Source organism: Zingiber officinale, chromosome 1B (assembly GCF_018446385.1).
Source record: "Zingiber officinale cultivar Zhangliang chromosome 1B, Zo_v1.1, whole genome shotgun sequence".
NCBI lineage: Eukaryota > Viridiplantae > Streptophyta > Magnoliopsida > Zingiberales > Zingiberaceae > Zingiber > Zingiber officinale.
The window spans coordinates 72595679-72603709 of NC_055986.1; the positions used below are offsets into that span (position 1 = coordinate 72595679).

Sequence of the window (8031 nt, forward strand, 5' to 3'; positions counted from 1 at the left end):
AAAAGTGAGGATTGATCTTTTCTTCAATGGGGATGCCACAAAATTTTTCAAAAGATAGTCAAATGACTATAAAAAATAATCCAAACAAAGCAAAACAAGTGCAAAACAAAAACAAACTGAAAGTGTAGAAAAAAATGCAAAAAAATTTCAGGTTACAAACCACCCCCCCCAGACTTAAATTTTTCATCGTCCTGATGAAATCAATATGGTGGTGGAGGTGGACGAGGCAATGGAGGTCTACGTGGACGTCCAATAGGAAAGTTGGGAAAACCTGGAGTCTCACTCAGGATCCTATGTAGAGGGCATCTACTTGTTGACTAGTAATACTCATGCCCTGCATAAATTCCCTCATTCTAGCTTGATCAGTATCATAGTCCTGCACAAATTTAACCACTTGACCTTGAAAATTCCTCGTGAATTGAAAATGATTCCGTACTTCTCTAAACTGGTCATCTGATAAAGAAAAGTGACCCTCCAACATTACTCGTTGGGCATCCTGCTTCTCATGAAGCGAGCCTAGAGAGATGCACAAAAATCAGAAAAATCAAATCTGGAACTACCCGTACCATAGGCAAATGAGTGCCTACCAAGTTCCGGATGATTGGAAGGCTGTGGATGTTCAGATGATGATGGCTCAAGGTGGGGCTCTGTGTCTCCAGATATGGAAGGAACATTCTTAGGATCTCTATCAATGATTACCTAATTAGCAGGGTTGCGGGTAGAAGTGCGTTCGGGATAAGGAAGGAGTAAAGGAAAACCATTCTTCTTAGGGAAAGCAAAACCATTCTCATCCCGACAAATCATTTTCATAGCAAGACATGCATCAATATCAATCATGTCATTGCCATGAATGAATTCCAACCCATCTAGATCAAGTTCCAAATTTATAGCTATTTGAGTAATCAACCCACCAAAAATAATTGATCTCGAGGATGCCCTCCCGGCTCTCACCAAGGTTTGTAAAAACTAAAAATTGGAATCAAAGTCAACCTTATGTAGCATAGCCCACAAAGCATAAAGTTCTACTTTATTAATGACTCTATCACTTTCCCCTCTACCAAAAATAGTTTTACTCATAACACGATGCAAGTATCTAAAAATGGGGTTTTGCATATGAGAAGCTTTAGCTCAAGAGGGCTCATAAGGTTGATCTAATCTAGTAATCAAATTCTAGAAATGATTCCAATTAAATCTTGAGTCAAACCTATGAGAGTTACCGGTAGACAATCCAAAACAACTATTGAATCACTAAATGCCCACTAAAACTCTTGGTTCATAAGTCTAAAAGTTATTTTGCCAACAAAATCATCTTCATTAGAAAAGTGAACATCTAATGAGCTCAAAAACTCCAGTATGATACGAGGATATGTAGGTAAATGTGTATACATAATATCGTTCCAATCAAGGGACCCAATCATCCAATCTATATCGTCCCTAATTTCTAACATGTCTAAAACAGTTGGGTTCATATATCGTGTACACACAATCTTTCTATTGACAAGAATTTCAAATCTAGACTTATGATCTTCATTTCTAAAAATAATATTGAATTCATTGTCGTTACCTTCGTCGCGTGCTATCCTCTTTTCCTTGCCCTTTGCTGGTTGCTTCCCTTTTTCTTTTGTTGGCTCCTGTAACGACCACCCTTCTTACTATACTATACTACTCTCTAAGGATGACCGTTACTTAACTACTAACTCTACTTACTAGTGTTACTTATGCTATTAATAGCAACACTTAGATTTATCGGGGCCCTAGAAAAGTTTCTACCAAAAAATTTCGACAGAGTCTCCCTTGTACCGGTGACCAAAATCTTAAATACAAACACTATATACATCAGCCACAGGCGGCTGGAACATATATCAAACAACTCACGTAGTAAATAATCTAAAACAAAAGAGAACTATACCAGAAATCATCACACAAGATCACAATTCATCTACTCTGTCCTAATAACATCAAGATAACATATACCATCCCGAATACTTCTAACATAGCAAAAGGAAAAGAAAACTAAAAGAAACTCCTTTCTAGTCCCAAGGCTTCCATAGTCCAACATCACACACCATCCATCACGCATCCTCCTTGTCGCCTTCCTCTTTATACTTTAGCTTTTCCTTTATTTGTGGTAGGAGGAAAAATAAATCTATAAGTGAAACGCTTAGTAGGTACTAATCTATCTCACAAAAACTCGAAAGTGCATAAGATGCAAAGGATACTGAAACTGAAATGCTAAAAAGAAAAGGCTAAACATGCTCATCTAATAGCAAAGCTCTAAAATAATATGCATACTCATGATATACAAGAATAAATCTGCATACTCATGAAATAATAATAAATCTGCATGTTAGAAATAAAGCTAATCATGCTCAATAAACTCATAAGGAATGTAAATGAAAACTAATACTGTATGCTTAGCATTATGATGGCTGAACTTTACTAGTTCTAAACATAGATGATACTTATTTCATTTACTTTAGCCTTATACTTTAAATTAATATTTAACTTTCTTCTTTTCTTTCTTGGGCCCAGACTTAGTACCATCTTATGCGCGTTCTCTAATAGTGACTGAGGTAGCGAGCCTCCAGTCCTATGAGGGTAAAGACCTTGGTCTTACTAGGGCCAAGACCTCGGAATTGGTCACCTGGATTTGTTTAACGACAACCTCGGAAGTCGGGTACTGGCCTCTTACTTTAATTTACTTGTTATCTTTTCTAACTAGACCTTGGTCTTTTTCTTCCTTGTAGTTACCCATAATCCTCAAAAGGTTTAATAGGGCACATAATTATTCCACTAAAATACATGGCTATTCATCTTATTAAAATAGTAAAAACAACTAACTATATGCTTCAGATTAAAGAGCTATTAAAAGCTATCTAACACATATATGTATATGTATCAAAACAAGAAACTAGAAACTAAATTATAATTCAATACTGCTCATGCTATTCGAATACTGCAAGTGTATCTAACAAGTAGAGAATTGCAACTAACTGAGCATGCTATAAAAATAAAGCAAGCAAATCAAACTACAAGATAAGCTTAATAGCTGTTCATGTTCAAGAAATTCAAGAAACTAACACTACATACTTTAAATGAAGGATGTTCTTGCCTTTCTGAGTAGCAAGGAAAATGTTAAACCCATTCTAACTAAATAAAGGGTTGTTCTTGCCCTTCTGAGTAGCAAGGAAAATGCTAAACTCATTCCAACTAAATAAAAGGAAAACAAGTCTGAACTCTCTAAGCATGCCACAATAAACATAAATCAAGGAAAGCGAATCTGAACTCTCTAAGCATGTTACAATAAACATAAATCCAAGGAAAGTAAGTCTGAACTCTCTAAGATTGCTATAAATTAGAGCAAAGCTGTGAAATTCTAAAACAGAATTGCATGTTGAAATGCAAAGGAAACTAAGCAACCGGAATGCAAGGAAACCAAACACTGGAATGCTAGATAAGGTAACAAAATAAGCTAACTCCGAATCCTTATAACAAGGCTGTTCCTGCCCTTAAATAGCAACAAACGATCTATCCAAACATACTAGTGTACCAAGTTGTGCATGCTCATTAAATAGCAAGGAAAGCTAAACCGTGCATGGCTGTTCATGTTCATGAAGGTAGCAAGCAAAAACCAGAACTGCATACTAATTATTAAGGGCTGTTTATGCCCATTTGCACAGCCCAAGGGAAGACAAACTTGCTGGAATTTATGGGCAGCATGAAGACATACAAGAATACAACATTTAAGTGCTAAAGGCATGCTTAAAACATGAACTACATGCTGGAACTAGAGCGCTGTTCTTTTTCATTGCAGTAAGGAGAAAAAATAGCAAGAACTATACATCTAAAACTGAGATTCATGGCAGCAAGGAAATCATACACTGAGACATTATAAACATGTGGTCATTTCCGTTTATGGCAGCAACCCCAGAAAACTACACCACATACTTGAAATCTAACTTATCTCCTACCCATGGCCTGCCCACAAAACCATAACCTAATCCGATCAAATCCTTTCTTTCTTCTTTGATTCACGGCAGCAAGCACAAGTAGAAAAATTCTGTACAACATGCTTCAAATTCAAGAGATACAAGGAAACATCCAAACAAATTCGGAGCAACTCCTACCACAGGTGAGTTGTACTTACATCGCTGTTCTTGGACTTACAACCGAAGAAAAGGCTGCTAGGGTTTCGGAGAGATGAAGATTTCGTCTTCTCCTTCGTGCTCACGAGCTCTTCTCATCGAGAGGATCACGCACGGTGAAGACCGGCCGGAAAAAGCCTCTCGCCGGTGCCGGAGACGTGCCCTAGGTGTGGCTTCGTTTCCGCCCGAGAAGAGGAAATCGCGCGGCGTCGCGTGTGAGGAGAAGAAAAACCCGATCGGGAGGAAATAAAACCTATTCCTCACTTAACTTTCCTTTTATACCAAAGTTTATTTTCGGTTTCTAAAATATCCCTTAACTACTATTGGTTTCGGTTTTCTTCAAGAAAACAATCGCTTGCTCACTTGGTCAGCCTGGAAAGGTAAAGGCCTGGCTGAGTCGGAGGTCACCGGGTCGAGCTTCGGCTCGACCATTTTTCTGCATCCTTTTTAAACCTAAGGTATTTCTGTATCAATTAGAACTTATATACATCTCGTTCCATAATCGTTCACGAAACACTTGCGGAACAGTTGGCTAGCTGGGTTAGGTTAAGGTTTGGTTCGGGTCCGAGGTCTTCGGTTCGAATCTCGGCTTGGACAATTTTTTTGTCAAAATTTCTTTCGTTTAGTAAAAATACTAAACGACCTCCAAAAATTGCATAAAAATACTCTAAAATTTCTAAATATCTCTAGAATATTTTAAAAGCATTTCTAAATATTTTTAAGGACATTTAGAACTCGAAATAGGAAAAATTGGGTCGTTACAGCTCCCTTCCTCCGCTTGATCCACCGCTTCCTTTGCGAAGTCTCTTCAAAATATTGGACATGTTATCAAGCTTGAGAAAGGAAAGGTGCTGATATGTTGGAGAAATAAGTTCTTGTGAAGATAGATCTTGAAAAGAGAAGATCTTTGGGACTAGGAGTTAAGGATCTTGAAGATGGGGGAAGAGAGAAGTGTTCTTAGAATCCAGATCTTGATCTAGATCTGAGAAGATTTAGAAGAAAGATTGAAGAAGAGAGGAGTTTGGGAGAGAGGAATGTCTTGAGGATGAGGGGTGTGTATGGCCGACACGGCCTAGGTCTGGCCATGTCTTCTAGACATGGCCAAAGCAAATGGCTCTACACGGGCCATGTAGATCTACACGGCCCCGACCTTCTCCTTGTCGGGTTGGTCAGCGCGACCGTGCCAATTGGCACGGCCACCTCCATCTTCTTCTCAGTCTATCTCACACAGCCGTGTGTGAGACACGACCTCGTCCTTTTCCTCTTTGGATAGCCTTGCACGGTCGTGGGGGATGGCACGGCTAGTACAGATTCCTCCTCTGGATTTTTACACGGCTGTGTGTGGGACACGGTTGTGCACACCTCTTCTTCTGGAATCATCGCACGACCGTGTCTGGTACATGGCTAGGTTGTTTTTCTACTTGGGACTCCTTACACAGCCGTGTCTTAGAGACATGACCCATGCATCCTCCTTCTCTGCAGGTCATACACGACCATGTTTGATACACAACCAAGCTTTGTTTTGCTCCAAAGGATAGTTCTACTCCTTCCCTGATTCTCCAATGCTTCCATGCCTATGAAATAGTCATGGTCAGTTCATGGAAGCAAAAATTTCAACCTGAAAATAAAAGTAACACAACTTTTAAAGTACTACTAAAAAACTAAAACTGAAAAATACTAAAGGAACCCTTAGGTTGCCTCCCAAGAAGCACTTGTTTAAGGTTTTTAGCTCGACCAATCTTCTTAGTTCCATTCTCTTTTCCTTGCCCTAGGAGGGCAGACATATTTCTCATTTTTATTGGGAGGTCTCCTCCCAATATCGCTCACCGGATCATGTTCCTCATCCGGTGGCCTCCCATGAGGATGGAAATTCCACTCCTCAAGTTGATAAGTGTCTGCCCCACTGCGAACACTTAATAAGAAAGAGGAGACATGGTTAGAAGAGTTAGACAAATCATACTCCAACCTTTCCTTACCGATTATGAATGAAAGCTTATGATTTTTAACATCGATTATTGCTCCAGCAGTTGTAAGGAAGGGTCTTCCTAATATGATTGGAATCTTCGGGTCTTCTACCATGTCCAGAACTATAAAATCTGTGGGAATTGTAATCCCACCAACCTCTACTGGCACATCTTCAATAACACCCATAGGATATCTGTAAGAATAATCAGCTAATTGTAGGTTCATGGTAGTAAGTTTCATGTTTTTGAGACCTAACTTATTACAGATTGAATAGGGAATGAGCCTAACACTTTCCCCCAAATCACAAAAAGCTTTTTCTATGAATTTAGATCCTATGTTGCAAGGAATGTAAAAGCTTCCTGGATCTTTAAGCTTTGGGGACATGTTCTTCTCAAATAAAGCGCTGCATTCCTCGGTCAGTGCAATGGTCTCAATATCTCCCCTTCTTCTTTTATTCGACATAATGTCCTTCAAAAATTTGGCAAACTTTGGCATTTGTAGGATTGCATCCATTAAAGGCACTTCAACACAAATTTCTTTGACTTTATCCAAAAATCTGCCAAACTCTTCATCCTTCTTTAGCATTACTAATCTCTGAGGAAAAGGGATTACTTGACTCTGTTGGTTTAGTGGAAGAGTCTCTTCAACCTTAATGGTACTCTCCTCATTTTCTTGAATCTGATTTGGTTCAAGTGCTGGAGGAGAGACCTCTTCTTCAGCTTTCATCCCTTTTGGAGCAGTCACTTGAGGATCCCCCAAGGTCCGTCCGCTCCTAAGCTCAATCTGATTGCAATGCTCTATTGGATTAACATCAGGTTTTCTAAGAAATTGCCCTAGTGCTCTTGAAGATGATGAGGCTAGCTAGGCAATTTGGCTATCTTGAATCTTTTGATGCTTTTCAGAATTATCTATTCTCTAAGTTAGCTTCAAAATATCTTGCTTCATTTCAGTTTGATTGGAGATAATTTCCTCAAGCATCTTCTCAATTTCAGAAAACTGATACCCTTAAGAAGATTGTTGTTGCTGAAAATTCTATTGCCCGGATTGGAAATTCAATTTGCCTCCCATGGATGGTCCTTGTTCTTGATTGTTTCTATAAGAGAAATTAGGATGATTCATCCACCGAGGATTGTATGTGTTAGAATATGGATTGTTCTGCCTTTGATTAAAACCCATGATAGTGTCACATTGCTCTAAATGATTTATTTGTGTAGAGATAGCTCCCAAAGGACATGAGTCTTGAGAATAATCAGAACTTCCACATGTTTCACAATAGCATACCATGGCATTTACTGTATTAGTGCTAGTCCCCTATATTTTCTAGTTTCTTTGTAAGAGCATCCAGCTTTGCAGTCATTAGAGTGACTGTATCTACATCAAATTTTCCTGATGCCTTTGTTGGGTTTGAATAAGAATAGCCTCCACTTCTCTCTATTGCCCATTGATGATGATTCTATGCTACACTCTCAATGATTTCTTCAGTTTCATCTAAACTTTTGTTCATAAGTGCCCCTCCAGCGGCTGAATCTAGGGACACTTTAGTATGATAGTTAATATCATTATAAAAAGTGTGCAACACCAACCATTTCTCTAAACCATGATATGGGCATTGTCTGTGCATATTACTGTATCTATCCCATGCTTCAAATAAAGATTCAGAATCGGATTGTCTGAAGCTTGCAATAAGATTTCTCATATGAGCTGTCTTGCTAGGAGGATAGAACTTATCTAAGAATTGCTGCTCACATTGTTCCCAAGTGGAAATGCTATTTGGGGGTAAGGAATTCAACCATTGTTTAGCTCTATCCCTTAAAGAAAACCCAAACAATAATAGTCTAACTACTTCTGAAGGAATACCGTTCATTTTCATGGTACCGCAGATTTCATAGAAGACCTCCAAATGTTGATTAGGATCTTCATA

The 8031-nt window shown here is 38.7% G+C and overlaps 1 non-coding gene across 1 annotated transcript; it reads left to right on the forward strand.

The window, feature by feature from the left end:
* Nucleotides 1-7702: 7702 nt before the first annotated feature.
* Nucleotides 7703-7808, forward strand: LOC121994394. Its single transcript, XR_006115705.1, has one exon. It is a non-coding gene; the product is annotated as a small nucleolar RNA R71 (small nucleolar RNA).
* Nucleotides 7809-8031: the final 223 nt, after the last annotated feature.